The following is an 18,021-nucleotide window of genomic DNA, read 5'->3' on the forward strand; positions in this document are numbered from 1 at the left end:
GCCTTCTAGTCACCATTGTTTCCAGATGCAGAAACTGCCTCCAAAAAAATCTAAGTAGCACAGTTGTCATTGTCAGTCTTCTTGCCTCTGAATATGAGAATAAAGAGTAGAGAAAGCAAGTTGAGTTAGCTGCTATGATTTCTAGATAAATCAGTTCACCTGATCAGCTTCTCCTAAGTAGTCCTGATGCATCTCACTCCCAAGACATAGTCCTCACAGTTGTCAGCCACCAAGCTCTACCACATGCTCACCTGGTGGCACCATCCTTAACTACAATTTCTTTACTTGTTGTCAATCAAGCTGATGTCTCTTGAGATATAATAGAAAGAAATTATTGAGTATATATATTCAGAAGAAGTAAGCTATATTTGCTGAAAGAAACACTTTCAGATGTTTGTAAAAAATCAGATAAAGATGAAGAGATGCACTTAGATGTAGTGAACTAACATTTATTGGCTTTTTAAAGTTTATGTGATTAAAGTGTTATTAAGTAGAGTGCTCTCCGAAAAACAGAAATGTCCATTGGAACCCAGTTGTCACTACTGCATGACTGAATCCTGTATCTTCATCAGAAGGTAAATTAATATACAGATTATCGCCACATTTGGAACATTATAGTCTCCTTAGTCTAAGGTGAAATTTAGATTGTCTCTTTAATGTTCTTCTTATGGAAAAAAACAGTTTTGGGAATACTTGCTGGGGAAAGCAATAGTCACATCTATCTTCTGCGCCTTCAAGTTCACCACCATATCTATAAGCAATGCTTCTCAGGATGCTACCAGTCAAGTCCAGTTATTGGATTTGGTAGTCTGATGGGACATAGAAATTCTCTGCAAAGGAAATTTGGCTTAAAAATTTAAACATAAGTTATGTCTGAGATTTCCGTATGCTTGTATTGTAGTCTGAGTTTCAGGCCAAGTTAATTTCTTCTTTTGTCCTTCCAGAACTCAGAAATCTACTACCCTCTAAAAGCTCCTTCCTGCAGTTCTTATCTATTAATTTGTTCTTCAAAAATATTTCCTCAACCAGCCCCCCCCCTTTTATTAGATCAACCAGTGAGAGCTAGTGGATTTAAAGAGACTGCAATTATAAATTGTTTTGCATGAGCCTGCAGTTGTTTCCCCTAAAAGAAGTGACTAGTTAAATATAAAAAAAAATACTTCAAAATTAATTATTTTAAGGAAGGCATGGCAATCTGGAGATGGAACAATATTAAAAAGTAGCTGAAATACATATTTTAGACCTGATGAAAATGGTCACTATCTAGACACATTGATCAACATCTAACTCTATTGTTACTGTTCTTCCTCACTCCGAGAGAATTGTCCTTCTACTACTGTGCAAGGCTTCAGTTGACTTGATGGGAAATCCTTACTCAACAGTGCATATCATTCACCATTATATTATTTAATAAACTTTTATTGTATCTAAATAAATGAAATCGACTTTCAAATATAAAATATAGGCTATATTTTTTTGCAGAATTACATTAAAATGTTTGAGCTATTGATAACAGATGTTCTTTACATTGACTATTCCTTCTGTGCAAAAATACTGTTTTCGTAAATACTAATATTTTTAATATTTGTATATTTTGAGTTAAATAGCTAAGGTGAAAGAATAATTTTAAAATTTTCCCTTAGATGACAACTTTATGGTTTGTTATTTTTTATTTACACAGCTAAATATATTTTTTGCACTTCTTTGTCATGCTTTCATAGTTATCTGAGAATCATTCTACTGTGTAACTGGTTCCAAAGGCAATTTCAGTTTATTTTGAATTTTATGAACTATGAGGAGTCTAACCTTCAGTATCTCTGGTTTAGAAAAAAATATGTTTGTGTAAGTGTATTAAATCTTTTTTACCCTTCTCTGAAAGCAAATGTTGCTACATTTCTTTCCCATTTTGACAATAAAGCTTCAAATTAAAATCTCTAAATAAAGAATTCTTCCTTTCTTGTTAAAGAGAAAATTATGTTTTCTTGTTTACTTAATATTGCTAGTGAGACAATGAATAAACCATCCAAAGAAGGACTCTTTTACTGGTTCTTTCCTTTACAAGTTGTATCTCAGAAGCACATAGACATTATGAGTCACATAACAAAGTATCTTGATTAAGAGTCAAAATGACTTTGAATATCATACTTGTCTCTGTCAAGACTATAATTTTTTGGTACTTTTAGCCCCAAAAAACCTGTGTCAACAAGAAAAATTTTGTTTTCTTGGTAATTATAGATAATTGTGATATATTTATGTTTTGGTTACCACTGGAAAAAATAATGTTTTCTAGCTTTCATTTGGGCAATGCTGGCTAAATTGAAAAAATGATATAAGCAAAATATGTGGTGCATATCTGTAGTCTCGGCATCCACCAACCTGATAAAGGTGAGTCCCAAATTCAAAGCCAGTCTAGGTAATTTAGCAAGACCACCTGTTCCCAAGAGTAAAATCAGAAAAATAATTAAAATGCCTCTTGAAACTGTTGCAAAATAATGTTCAAAAGGCAATTGTGAGTCTGTCTCCTATATAAAGACCTACCAAAATCAGAGACAGTGAAAACTTCAAGTGTGATTCTCATTACTGTAAGTAAGCTAAAAGCAGTAAATATATTATTCATTAAAAAATATAAAAATATTTTAATCTCAATACCAAATACAGGCATATAATTTTTTTCCTAATATATATCAACATCAAATCTATATTTTTTTTCTTTCCAACTTTTACTTTGGTTTTAATATAATTATATCAACCATGGGTAGCATGTGAGGGTCATATGAAATCCAGCTAGTAGTTATACAACACACTTCTCTCCAGGTCTGACACATACTCTAGAACCTACAATTCCCACTCTCTTTGTTAAAGAGATTCTGCTTTGGTTTGATTGTTGACCAAACATCATAGAGTAAGGTGTACAAATCCTTCTGGTGTGAGGCAATAGCTGTTGCCCTGGTATATGTTTCATTATTGTAATTGTGGTCTTGTTTTGACTAACTAGTGTACCCATGGATGTAAGCTTGATACCTTTACTATCACCATCCCATGTCTGTAAAGTCATGTTTGATAATTCCCAGCAGTAATTTTTCATTTGTGATTGTACAGATTTTAACACATAATTATAATAATTTATGCTTTTGTTCTTTTTCTCCTTGTCTACATTATATTATTCTTTATGACTGAGTGAACTGATTGTGAATGTGGTAAATATTGAAAATAGTGTAATTTCTTCATAATCTCATATATTTGTAAACTTAATCAGAGACTAATGATTGATTTTTTTTAAATGAAAGCGATATTTTCTCTGATTCCTATTTTCTGTTTCCATCCAGGGATTCTGGCTTTGGGTTGAATACAATATTAAGATATTTTCCAGTTCTACAATTTCATGACCTGTAACATTGTAACAGTGTATAAAGGCAAGATGATTTGTCTTGATATTTCTTCCGCTTCTTTCTTGCTCCAATTTCTTACAGGGGTGCCTTATTTATTTTTCTCAGATGACCACTGCCTATTGTTTTCATAATCAGAACATTTGAGGGCTGAGATTATCAAATCTCCTGAGGCTTATACAGATTCTTATTATTTTCCTCTGTCAATCAATACTAAAATGGTAATTATGAGCATGGGGTGAATATATAGGCTTTGTTGGAAATGATTTTCAATGTTCAGCAATTAATCAGTGAATTTTTAATAAATAATAATACTATTAACTTTGTGAAAACTTTAGTATTATATAATTTGCTTCCTGTTGTAAAAGTAAGGTCTTATGCAGAGGAACTATGTTATTTAGCATATTATTCTTTGTACTTTTAGTGACTAACACACTTGCCTCATAGTAGCTATATACTTGCCTGTTAAAGGCAGAAGAATTGGAAATACAAACACACTGTCTGGGATATTATTATAACTTTAAGGTTCATATCTTTCAAATAGTCATGCATTCTCTTCTCAAGTCACCCAGCTTTTGCTAGAATTAGGGTGATGATTCAGGACCATGTACGAAAGTGAGGCAGCTGAGCTAGTGTGCAGCATGTTAGAAGTGCTCTGTGCTTCTCACTATTGAGTTGCCATTTCAGGAAGACATCACTCCAATTTGATTCTTTATTCCAAGAAAATTTACCTCGTTTTACAAAATAGACTTTCTTCCTGAATGACTTTCTTCCTGAATAACTAATGCTCTCATCAGATATAACATTAGATCTTATTTTTTTTACTTAAAATAAATAAAATAACCTGTAAAGAAGAGTTGAAAGCACTTGCTGTTCTCTGCTTCATTTGTATTTTACACACACACACACACACACACACACCACAAAGAAGGAGGAAAGGAAAGGAGGAAACAAACGTGGAGTTGGGTAATCTACCAGAAAACATCAAGAAGCAGAAATTTGCATTCTGCACTTCTCTGGATGTAGACAAGAACCCAAATGGGAAAAAAATATATGAATAAATACAATTTACACTTAATCCTAAAATCTCATTACAGTTTACGATATTTATCTCTAGAAATACAACTCATTTGCCAGAAGCTGTTAAGAGCAAAACTGACCAAATTAAAACATCTAATTCTCCTTTCTGCTGATTCTCATTTCCTTACAAATATAATTAGCAATAACACGTAAGACAAAGGAAACAAAAAATCTTCCAAATGTGTATCCATTTTCTGCAATGGTTAATAGACTGGTTTTTGTTTGTTTGTTTTACTATAGTGCATACTTTTCCTTTCCTTGATGGAAACTTGTTATATTCTATATTTATCTGTAACAGAGCATCTAGCACCTGATGGGATTTCTAAATGCAAATGATAGCCTTATAATTCTATTATCTCTGCTTCTTACTAGTTCTGCAAACTAGCACAGAATATTATCCCTTTTGCTACAGATAAAAGAGAAATAAATAAGTAAATTAAATGATTGAGCTTCTTAGAATAGACCTGACTTCTTTCCAAATACAAAGCATATTAAGAAGTGGAAGTCATAAAATGAAATCTCAGGTTCTAATGAAATTAGCTGATATCCCCATTCTGGATTGACTATGGGTGTACTTACCCTACAGAAGCTATAGTACCTTCTCACACTAACTTAATAGTAAACTCTAGGAAGATGATGAAATGATCTTTAAAAAGTCTCAGCTAGACAAGGATGTAAATTTGTGCCCAGTGGGGCCCTGTCATCTTAACACTTTTACAGAAATCATATAATTATCACCAGACAATCCAGTGAAACCAATGCTTTTGTTAGCTGGATCTTATGGGGAAACTGAGGCTTAAGGACTCATGTATCTTGTATAAATTATAGATGTTTATGGAACATGAGAGTTTACCTTTTAAACTAAGCATTCTGATCTCAGTCTCTCAGCATAAATCCTTGTCTTTGTACATTATCCCTTTCATGATCTTCTTAAACTGATCAAAACCTAGAAGTCAGAGATATGTGAAATATATTTTTGTCAGATTTCTTTTGTCCTTTCAAAAATGGTTGCTTTCCTATCAGGTCAATCTAGATTGTGCTACACTGAGTTATTCTTTCTTGATGGCTAATATTCTTTATATTTGCTACCGTTTCAACTATTCATAGGGATAGTGCATTTTCTAAAATGATATAGTTACTAAATATTTCCCTAGGGCTCTCTATATAGACACTGAGCATGGATTAGAGAAAGGTTCATGAAAATTATAAATAACAGTCAAGGGAGATTTTTTTGTCATAAAATTATAGGAATGTCTCTTCAGGTCAAAGTCAAAGTAAGGAGGCATTAACTCCCAAAGCAATTTCAAAAAGGTGAAATTCAATGATATTGCAGTTGTTGGACCAGGTGTTAAAATGTTATTGGGTGTTAATTTAATTTTCATCCTGTCAACCCTCATCTGAACTGTAACAGCTGCTAAACACGGTTCCACTAGAGCAAACCATTCTCACAGCAGAAGCAGATGCCTAATCAATAGGGCCAATAGAATTGTATGGCTTAGCAAGGCAACCACATGACAGGGAGTGAATCCCACAGGACTCTGTCTAACCTGAATGGTAAAGAACTTTAATGATAGTGTGCCCATTCAAGCATAAAGAACGAGAGGCTGAGAGGGTTGGACTGGCTTCCTATTCATTCAGCTTCTTTTTTTTTTTTTTTCTTTCCAATAATTCTACATGACCTTGTATTGAGCAGCACCTGGGCTCTTTTCCTTTGAGCTTTATGAGGTTTCATAGAAGCACGTTCAAGGCTCTTGCTATATTTACTCCTCCTCTCATCTCATGGGACTGTTACGAGTCATGTCAAAAATCAAGTTTTTATAAACAATAGTTACATCCCTGTAGATTCAAATGTTATGAGATATTGATAATGATGCACAACTATTAATACTAATAAGGATCACCATTATAATCCAGGTAGGTGCGAGCCAATGACTTCATAGCTAACAGACAACACTTCGGGATATGACTAGTTTTTTGATAACTGACATTATGAATTTACTGAGTTATATGGTTTTCCCTTGTTTTATTTTCAAACATACTGGTAGATTGGTATACTTAAAATCGTTACCTAGAACCTAAGATCTGTAATAGCTTAATGCTATATAGGCAGGCCTGAAGTGCCTGGGAGTCATAACAACAATCAGGAATTTAGAGGATCCTAGAGCTCTAACATGATCCGAAGAGTTGGGGTTTTAAGTAGAGGAAAACAACTGTGTATTGACAAAGTGACACAAGAGTTAAAATAATGTACATTTCAAAAAATTAATGTTTAGCTAGGAAACAGACACTTTTACTCATACATAATCATGTGGTGATTCTTTTGCAGATCTTTAAGGGAAAGGTGGCAGTGGTTGCTTTTTTAGAATGTTATGCTGAAGAACAAAGCCTTCCTGTTTGACTGCTTTTTGGAAATATCAAACTAGTCAAAACTCAACACAACAAACATGCAGATGGCAACTCAACATCTTCAGCACAGAGTCTCAGTATCCTTTTCTCTTTATATGCCTACTGTAAGTACATCATTTAGTAAGTAGATGAACTTCTGACCAGTAAACCTGTCACCACACTTCAGAGAAGATGTTGGAGAAGTGGCATCCAGGTTCATTATTAGGTGAGACTCCTGGGAAAATTCAGACCTTCAGGTTCATGTTGGTTTGTTTACAGTACAAAAATCTCATTCAAAGCAACAACACTAGTGGGGTTAAGAAGAAAACTCAGACAAGCTTTAAAGAAAATAGCCATCTAAGAGGGTGTTTGAAGTAAGTGTTACTTGAAACTACATAAAATTTAGAATTAGTTTTTAGCCTTTGAAAATGAAGGCAAGAACCATTATTGGCTATGTTAAACATTACAACATGTAAAACGTGTGTTATTTTATGTTAGATGTTTGTAATTGTGGGCAGGCAATATGATTAGGAGTTCCTTCTTTCTCCCCATTGTCCTCTAGTTCTGCTCCCCCTACACCACTGATTTATTTTTCTCATCAGTAGGGAATAAATGTAGATGGAAAAACTTGGTGAATAGATTTTGAGCAGTTGCAGAGAAGAAGTATGGGCTTACAGGTTAAATTAGGTTTCTCAGTGTGTTAACACATTATCAGGCTCATTTATAACCTGCTTTTTTAAAGATGCAAATGAGTTTCATTATATAATTTATATAAAAGATAATAGATTAATGAATGTTATTATTTTTTTTACTTTCACTAATTAGGTTATTACTACATAAGATTAGTTAAATTGTGAAGCTTTTAATGGAAAATTAATGCAGCTATTCTGGGTCCTGAAAATGTTATTTTTTTGTTCTTTCACTGGAGTGCATGTAGAGTACGTGTGTGTATGCACATGTGCGTGTATGTCTGTTTTATGTGTGTGTGTACAAATGTCTATTCATTTATCACAAAAACATTATATTTAAATTAAATTATAGAAAATTACTATGATGAGCATTTTTTATAATTTATGTATTTTGAATAATAAAGATAATAGGAACATTTATGGGTCGTTTTTCTTTTTCTTTTCTTTTCTTTTTTTTTTTTTTCTAGCTCAGGCTAACTTACAAGTCTATAGTGTGTATCCCTTTCTCAAGACATGTCATTAAGTTACGCCATATTGGAAATGCCTTTTTTTTTTCCTATACATATATTATTTTTTAATTGAACATTATTATAAAAAGATGAATGTACAGATTTTTAAAAGAATTTTGGCATAAAATATATGAATACATTTTTGCCAGTACTTGATTTTTTTTAAAGGTTTGATATTATGCTTTATAATCTTACTAATTATAATGAGCATGAAGTACATGTAAAACAAGATGTAACCTGGAAATAGTCAAAGTTTTCTTGGTGTGTAAAGATTAAGCATAAGGATTTTTTATTTTTATTTTTTTGGCCTTTGTTTTCCTTGAACTTCATATAGTCTGTAAGTTGTTTCTGAGGTGTTCAGAGCTTTCTGGGGTTAGTATCCCATTATCAGTGACTGCATAGTATGTCTATTTTTTGTGACTGGGTTACCTAACTGAGGATGATATTCTCTAGATGCATCCATTTTCTTTTTTGTTTTAACACCTTTATTTTACAAAACAAAGATAAATGTACAGATTCAAGCATTTTTTTGCGTAAAATTATACAATACATTTTTGTCAGTACTTTTTTTCAGATTTTAAAATAATTTTTACATAAATCTATATGAATAGTCAGTACATGATCTTTTTAAAGGTTTGACAGTATGCATCGAAAACCCAATAGTTACAATGAGCACAAAGTACATGCAAAACAAAATGCAACATAGAAATAGTCAAAGTTTTCATGTTGTGTAAAGATTTTTTTGTTTTGTTTTGTTTTCTTTGTTTCTTGGACTTCATACAGTCTGTGAGTTGTTTCTGGGGCAGTATGAGCCCCTGGGGTTAGCATCCCACTATCAGTGACTGCATATTATGTCTGTTCTTTTGTGACTGAGTTATCTCACTCAGAATGATATTCTCTAGATGCAGCCCTTTTCTTAAGAATTTGGTCAAGTCATTGTTTCTGGTGGCTGAGTAGTATTCCATTGTGTAAATCTACCAAAATTTTTGTATCCATTCATCTTCTGAAGGGCATCTGGGTTCTTTCCAGCTTCTGGCTATTATAAATAGAGCTGCTATGAACATTGTGGTGCATGTATCTTTGTTTGCTAATAGGAACATTTATGGGTCGTTTTTATTAACACTAGATTATTCTCTAGGATCTATTGAGCCTTGTGGAAGGACTTAAGTACAGCACTGAACAATGGTGGATACTTCTTTATTTTGATGACTATTGTAACTAGTATAGTTGATTAAGGAAGGAAAATGAAGTAAGCAAAAAATACTGAGCAAAAAGTTGTTAATCACCTATTCCCCAAACAACCATAACAAAAAGCTGTCCTATAAATCTGGAACTGTTTGATTCATCTAGTAATGTGTTGCCAAATCTTTTCACGTCCACTCTGATGTTCCTTAAGTGGGGTTAGTGCTTGTTGTGAGTTTTTTAGTATTATGCTATAATAATAGGACCTCCATGACTGTTGTCATATATCAACTTGCTGTCTTTCCCCCAAAAACCTTTAAAGAGCCAAATTTGTGCTTTCTCTAAGCTGTTCTCCTTCACATTAATGGATAGCTTTTAGAATGTTCTCTTTCCTGTAGTTAGGAGTTGACCTCCACTTTGCAACATATGTAATAAATTATTTAGCATTTGCCATTCTCAATACATCTTTACACTTATCACAGCCTGTGTACATTGCAGTGGAATTTAATAGAATTTTATAATTCTTCATATTTAATCAAAAACATAGCCACATTTTGCTAGTTGTGAAGAAACAAACACAAAGAGATTAAGGTTTTCTCATGATCTCATGGTCTCTTGAAACTTCAGAATCCTCACTTACTGAGTTTTAGTCTAATACTCATCTGAAAGTAGTAGTATAGTCTTTACAATTAAGTGTAGCCGATGGCTAGTGAAAACTGCAACACACATCTAAGCAGGTGTCTAACATTTTAAAATATTGTATCTTCCATTAATCTGATTGCTAACAAATTCAGAAAACTTACCCGTGTAAGTGTGAATAAAAATGGTCTCTTAGAAAATTGTCGACTCATTTTCTAACTGTAAAACATTATACTAAAGTTAAAGTATGTTTTAAGACATATAATAAAATGTGGATACAGATATTGTATAATAACATACATTGTTTTGCCTTCAAGTAGTTTGAGATAATGTGTGCACATGCATATGTGCATGAGTGTCTTGGTGTATCAATTTTTATTCATGAGGACTGATGTATTTAACATGGAAAATCCATGAATGAATGGAATGTAGAATCTCTTATTTTTCTCTGATGCATTCCAGCTTTTACAACAGAGCCTGGAGCATCAATGAGATGTCAACAGAATAAGTGGATGAATGAGATGAGAAATGATTAAGAACAACACATAGCTTAGTCTTGGTCCTTGTATACCCAACATCTACCTTACATGGTTCCTTTGAGTACCTTGAACAATAACTTTGGGTAATTTTTCTGAAAGTATTCTCATTCAGTTTTTCTTTTGTTATTTCTTTTACTTTACCTATTATCCAAATGCATTAGGTGATTAATCATGTGATGGTTGAGTACTAATATAACTCTTCTTCCACTGTTACTGTGAGATATAAATTGTGTCATGTTTTTGCTTTCAAGAAATAGTTTTTAGGACAAACAAATCAAGCATGATAATTTATTAATGTTCTGTGTGCAAATTCAAGGATTTCCCTTCAAATATTTTACTAGTGAGATGTACTTCAATATCCACAACTGAAATGGTTTAAGTAAACTACACTCCAAATAACATAGTAGCTTATTTTTACTAACTGATTTCTGGGAGAAAGAAACTGTTTTTGTGGAACAAGGACTCAATTATAAATGATGTAGCTTATCTTATGCTAGAAGAACAACTTATCAGTATCAAATAATTTTGATACTGAATTCCAAATATCAGAACCCTATTCAAGGCAGATCTTTCAATTACTTTAGAGGCTTTTCTTTCCCTTAAAGCATCAGACTTTTTTTCCAGCATGCAGATACTGAATATTTACTTTAATTGGGAAAATGGTGAACTTCTAGTGCTTTATGTTTTCAAAGATCACAAGACTCATATAACTGGATGTGTTCATAACTCATTTTGAAATAGGTCTTATTGAACAAAAATATTCATAGCACATGACTCCTCAGTAAACTTTGGACTACAGTAGCAAAATGTGCATTTGTTTTCTGATAGATGCAAAGGAGAACAACAAAAAACACTGCTCCGTATTGCTATTGATAAGCTCCTAAATAGAGAGTAGGTTAAAATATTGTATAAATGGCCTATGATTTATACACATTTCTGAGTTCCATTTAGAGTACAGCCACTGATTACAAAATTTGATTTAAAAGGCAAAAGATGCCAATTCCTCTGCTAATAAATGAAGAGAGGAATATTGACTGAGAAATCAAAATTAATGAGAGACTTTGGGAAGTCAATCGGTTATCTAGTCAGATCAGAATTTTCTTTATACTTGGCTGTTTGAACCCTTTTAAAATTATTTATTTATTTTATTTACTTACATCTCAAATGCGGTGCCTCTCTTCTAGTCTCCACTGGAACAGTTCTTCCCCCTCCCCTTACCCCTTCCCCTATTGGAGGGTGCCACCCCTGGTGTCATCCCACCTTAGGCCAAATCTCTACATGATTAGGCTCATATTCTCCCTCTGAGGCCAGAAAAGACATTCATTTGTTATGTATGCATAGGTGTGGGGAGGGGGCTCCGACCAGCCATGTATGCTCTCTGGTTGGTGGCTCAGTCTCTGGTAACTCCCAGGGGTCCAGGTTAGTTGGCAAACTATTAGTCTTCCTATGGGGTTGCAATATCCTTTGGTTCCTTCAATTCTTGCCCTTACTCTTCCACAGCGGTCCTTGACCTCCATCCCATGCTTGGCTGTAAGGATCTGCCATTTGTTTCAGACAGCTGCTGGTTAAAGCCTCTCAGAAGACAGCCATGCCAGGCTCCTGTCTGCAAGTACAACATAGCCTCAGTAATAGTGTCAGGTTTTGTGCCTGCCTGTGGGACTGATTCCAGGTTGGGCAGGTTATTGGTTAGTAATTTTTTTAGTCTCTCCTCCATTAGTTTTGTCTCTGAATTTCTTTTAGAGGAACAATTTTGAATAAAAAACTTGTAGGTATATTGGTATCTCCATCTCTCCATTTGCAGTTCTTTCTGACAGTTTCTTGAGGATTTATATCTCCTCTGTTCAGCATTTCAGCTAAGGTCACCTGTATTGAATCCAGGAGACTGTCCAGGTCTTTGGAATTTTTTAGAAATTCCCCAACTCAGATAGCTGTGTATTTACATTCATTCTCTTGGCTCTCGGAGCTTCTCTCCTGTCTTTCCCCATACAGGATGCTGATACCCTTTCTACTCTCTTCTCCTACCCAGATCACTCCCCTCCCTCCTTTTGTCTCCCATGAGTATTTTGTTTCTCCTTCTAAGTAAAATTAAAAATCCTCCCATGGGCCTTCCTTTTTTTTTTTTACTTTTGGGTTTATGAGGTGTAGCCTTGATATTCTGTGCTTTTATTGGCTAATGTTCAGTTATCAGTGAATATATACCATAGAAAAATATCCTTTTGGGTCTAGGTTACCTCAATCAGGATGTTTTCAAGTTCCATCCATTTGCCTGCAAGATTCATAATGTTCTTGTATTTAATAGCTGAATAGTATTCCATTGTGTAATTGACTTACATTTTCGGTATATATTTTTCAGTTGAAGGGGAGCTAGGTTGCTTCCAGTTTCTGGCTATTATGAATGAGATTGCTATGATTATAATAGAGCATGTGTCTATTTGGTATGATGGAGCATGTGTTAGGTATACAACTAGGAGCAGAAAGCTCTGTCTTCATGGTGAACTATTTTCTTTTTCTGTGAAATAGCCAGATTAATTTCCATGTAGTTGTACAAGTTTGCAATTCTACAACAAATGGATGTGTTCCTCTTTTTTACCACATCCTCACTAGCATATGTTGTCCTTTGAGTTTTGATCTTAGCCATTCTGATTGGTGTAAGCCAATTTCTGGGTTATTTTTATTACATTTACCTGATGACTAAGGATGTTGAAAACTTTTTAAAATGCTTCTCAGCCATTAGAGATTCCTCTATTGAGAATTCTCTTTTTCACTCAGAACCCCATTTCTAAATTGGGTTATTTGGGTTGTTAGAGTCTAACTTCTTGAGACATTTAAATATTTTGGATATTAGCCCTCTGTTGGATGTAGCATTAGTGAATATAGTTTCCCAATTTGTAGGCTGTTATTTTGTCCTATTGACTGTGTACTTTGACTTACAGAAGCTTTTCAGTCTAAGGAGTTCCCATTTATTAATTGTTGATTTTAAAACCTCAGACTTTGGTGTTCTGTTCAGAAAATTGTCTCTAGTACAAGGAGTTCAAGGCTATTTACCCATCTCTTTTGAATACTTTTGGTTAAAGGTCTATTATATTATATATTAAAATGGCTATTTCAGCTAGTTTCTTGGGACACTTTGCTTTAAAAAAATGTAAGCCCTTTTCTCTGAGTTAGTGTATATCTTTGTTGCTAAGGTTTGTTCCTTGTATGCAGCAGTTGTAGTAAATATTAAAAATATGTAAAACGTGTATCTCTTTATCAGCCCTGAGGTCTCACTCCTCAGCCTCATGCACCTCTGGTACCTGGTCCAAGCCACCGTGGCCCAGCTTGTCCGAGCAACTTCATTCCCTGGTGTTTTTCTTTCTTTTATTTTTTCTGAAAAACTTTATTTTTAAAAACAAAGATAAATGAACAAATTTTAAGCATTTTTGCCATTGGTGCTTGGGACTAAACTTGTGTTTTTCTGAAAAGCAGCAAGCACTTTTATTTTTTTTCAAATTTTCTTTGCTTTAATCAAAAATGTTTTAGTTAAATTTTATGCATAAAGATTTTTATGTTTTTGTGATGATTTTCCATTTTGTAAGGTATCAACATGTATGTAAGTTACTGAGTTTTGTAGATTTGTTGTAAAACTATATGCCTCACTAAATGATCTTATTCATTTTGATAAATGGGACTTAGCTAAATTCATCTTAAGTCTTTGTGTGCTCTCAGGGCTGCTTCTGATTGCCAAGTATTCCTTTCTCATCTCACTCAAGCTGTATACATTTGCAGTATCTGATTTTAACCACACACTCTTCATCCTATTGACCCAGAGTGAAAATTGATACTCTTATCTGAAGGACTGTTCCCTTGAGTATATTTAAACCAGACCAATCTCTGCATTTAATCTGGGTTCATCAGGAACCATTAGCTTTGATTGGTTTGTTTTTCTCCCCCTCCATCTCTGGACTTGATTTTATTGAGTTAACAACTATTTTCCCCTGAGAATATCTACCACAAGCCTGTTCAAAGTAATTCCAGTGTCTTGCTTATAGAAATCTTGCTCATCTTTTTTCCCCTTCAGTTTTATTTGAAGACCTGTAATGAAGTCTGCATTTGTTTAAAAGTTTAAATATCTATGAGAATTAAATGGTTACTTATATCTGTAGCACTTTAGCATGACATTTATCAAATCTTCATTTCTATATTATACAATCCAGTTCAGAAGACTAAACATTTACCAAAGAATTATATAGTTTTATTCAATTAATTCTCATTAACTATGATTTGGCTACCATGATTAACAATATTTCAAGAAAAAGGTATTTGTTTATATTTTCAAAATACCAGAAAATAGATTAGTGATCAATTTAGTATGGAAATAAGATTGGAAGGAATTATTAAAAATTTAGTATAACTCAGAAAACATATAGATTCACACATTATTCAGGCAGAGAAAAATGTATTAAACCTTGGAAAATTTCAGCCTATGAGACATTTGCAACTGTTATAAGAATGGTAAGTGAGCTGTGCTTCAGGTATGTACATTTTGTATTTCTGCAAGGTTTACACTCTCATCCACATTTCGCTATAGTAATCTTGATGTTATTAGCAAATAGAAAACTCTAAAGTTATTATTCAAAACACACACTATTAGTTCTTTAGGTGTGTATGACTTATGACTTCAAGTAAATATTGTACCTCTTCTGAGTCTAATCGTTTATCACTTCAAGGAAAATACATCACTCTGTGCTTCAAAGAATGATTTGTAAGATTCAAGTAAGCTTGAATCTGAAAGCCACCATGGAAAATATATGTCAACAAAATTATACTCATTATTATGGAGTGTGCTGCTCTTATTATAAATTCACAGGATGATTTTGTTCGTAGTTTCAAATTTCATATGGCAAAGATCACACTATATTTTTCTAGGTTATCTGTAAAATCATAATTGCTGTGTAATGGCTTTGATAATTACCTTGGTACAATATTCTGAATGATTCTAAGTTTCAGTTTAGCTGTATTGATAAATGGTTAGGCACTCATAAATACTACCAACATTATGAAAAAATAATAAAAATTCTGAACAGGATTATTAATGCTGTAATGAAACACCATGCCCAAAAGCAAGTTGGGAAGGAAAGAGTTTATTTAGCTTACGTATCCAGAGTCAATAAATCCTGAGTGAAACCAAGGATCTCAGAAAGGGCAGAAACGTGTAGAAAGGAGCTGATGCAGATGCCATGGAGGAGTTTTACTTATTGGTGCCCCTCATGGATTACTCAGCCTGCTTTCTTACAGCGCCCAGGGCTATCATGACAGCTGTGGCTCTACTCACAATACAGGCCATCCTACATCATTCACTAGCTAAGAACATTTTTTGAGTTTGCTTACAAACTATTTTACAGAGGCAATTTCTCAATTGAAACTCCCTCCTCTCAGATGACTCTGGCCAGTGTCATGCTGACATAAAACTATACAATACAATTCCTTGTTTAAATCCCAATTCTTCAAAGTTCTATAAGTTAAACTGGTCAGCTAGTGTTGGGACTGAATTCTGAGAATGCCTCTCTTATGCCAGTACCAGTATAAAAAAATTACAGTCGTAACATATTTTCATTTAGTTGGGATTTTCATATGAACATAAGGACTTGAGGAAAACTTAAGCTACATCATTTTATGAATTTTGAAGCAAAGACTAATAGGATTAAATTAAAATTAAGTTCAGGGAAGTGTCCTACTAACAGTAATGAACACCAAAAATATGTAAAGCATTAAAAACTAAGACAAGAGGAGCCAAGAAAATAAATAGATAACCAAACAATAGTAATTATTTCTCTGAACTCTCCAAGCTGAGGAGGGCATCCTGCAAAAAAGGTAGTAATATCTGTTTTTCATCTCTCCTTTTATATTTGGCTTAGATATAAATGCTAGGTAAATAGAATTTCATGATGATATAAGGAATCTGCCATGAAATAAATTATACAATGTTAGAAGTATTTTTTTCTTAAAGGACAATGAAAATAAAATATCTGAATCATTTATACATGCACCAGCACAAATGGAGAATATGATCATATTCTTTGGATAAAGTTATCATACAGGCTTGCAGTGAAATATATGGTAAGGATTGCATGATAAGAGACCGTGTAAAAACTTGATATTCCAAATTATATTATGTTATCACAAAATACAGTGGAGCCTCTATTTTAGCTGATATCACCGTGGGCAGAGATAAAGGACAGGATGTTGCCAGCTCCCATTTCCCTTTCCCCTCAAGTGTCTATGTATTTCATGTGCTCAAAATAGGAGGAACACTAAATCCAAAGTGGTTTTTACCTTTCTTGGAACCAGACATTGATGCTCTTAATTTTGTGTGAAGAATGAAATCAGACCAGGAGTTATGACATGTAATAAATAACAAAAACTAAATTTTTTTCAACAAAATTTGAAAATACTATACCTGCTATATTAGTCTTCATCACACATGACGTTATTGTAACATAAAATACACTATTACTCTTTTTGAGGTAGAGTTTCATTCTGTAAGGCATCCTGGCCAGCATCTAAACATTTTCCTGAGTTGGCATAGTTATTGTTGAAATTACAGGCATGTATTATCAGGCCTGGCTCACATTACCTCACATTAATTAGTGCAAAATACACAGAAAGAAATAGAAGGAATATGAGAAATTCAATTACCTAATATTTTCCTTACAGGTTTGGGTATATGTTGTTTGTATGCAAAAATTGTATTTAATACTGTGTGAATTATTTAAAACTTAATTAAGTATTCATACATATATTGTGCTTCAATACAATCCTCTTCACTTCATTCTCTGCCCAGTTGTTCCACTTTCCTGGCATTTGGGACTTTCTTTTGGCTACCCCATTTACCCAAACCCATTGCTATACACCTTTGATCATTTTCCTGACCCTTTGTATATCATACCTGTCTTCTTCCAAACCTGATTCTGCTTTCGCTCTCAATTCCCTCCTGGCCTCCACCTCCTGGGAATATTTTATTCTCTCTTCTAAGAAGCATTCACACGCTGGTCTTCCTTCTTCTGGAGATTCACATGGTTGTATCATGGGTATTCAAAGCTTTTAGACTAATATACATTTACCTGTGAGTACATAGCAATTATGATAAAACTGCAGTTATTAATACAGAGAGAGGAAGGCAGATCAATGGAATAGAATTGAAGGCTCAGAAATGAACTCTAACTACCTATGATTACTTGATCTTTCACCAAGGTAAAAAGACAGCATTTTCAACAAATGGTGATGGTTCAACTGGCAGTCAGTATGTAGAGAATGCAAATTGATCCATTATTATATATCTGTACAAAGCTCAAGTTCAAGTGGATCAAGGACATCTAAATAAAATAAGATACATTGAATCTAATAGAAGGGAAAGTGGGGAAGAACCTCAAACACGTGGGCACTGTGGACAATTTCCTGAAAAGAACACCAATGGCTTATACTTTAAGATCAAGAATTGACAAATGAAACCTCATATAATTGCAAAGCTTTTGTAAGGCAAAGGGCACTGTCATTAGGGCAAAACAGCAACCATCAAATTGGGAAAGATATATACCAATTCCACATCTGATAGAGGGTTAATATCTAATATATG

Source organism: Micromys minutus, assembly GCF_963924665.1.
Source record: "Micromys minutus genome assembly, chromosome: 1".
Taxonomy (NCBI): Eukaryota; Metazoa; Chordata; class Mammalia; order Rodentia; family Muridae; genus Micromys; species Micromys minutus.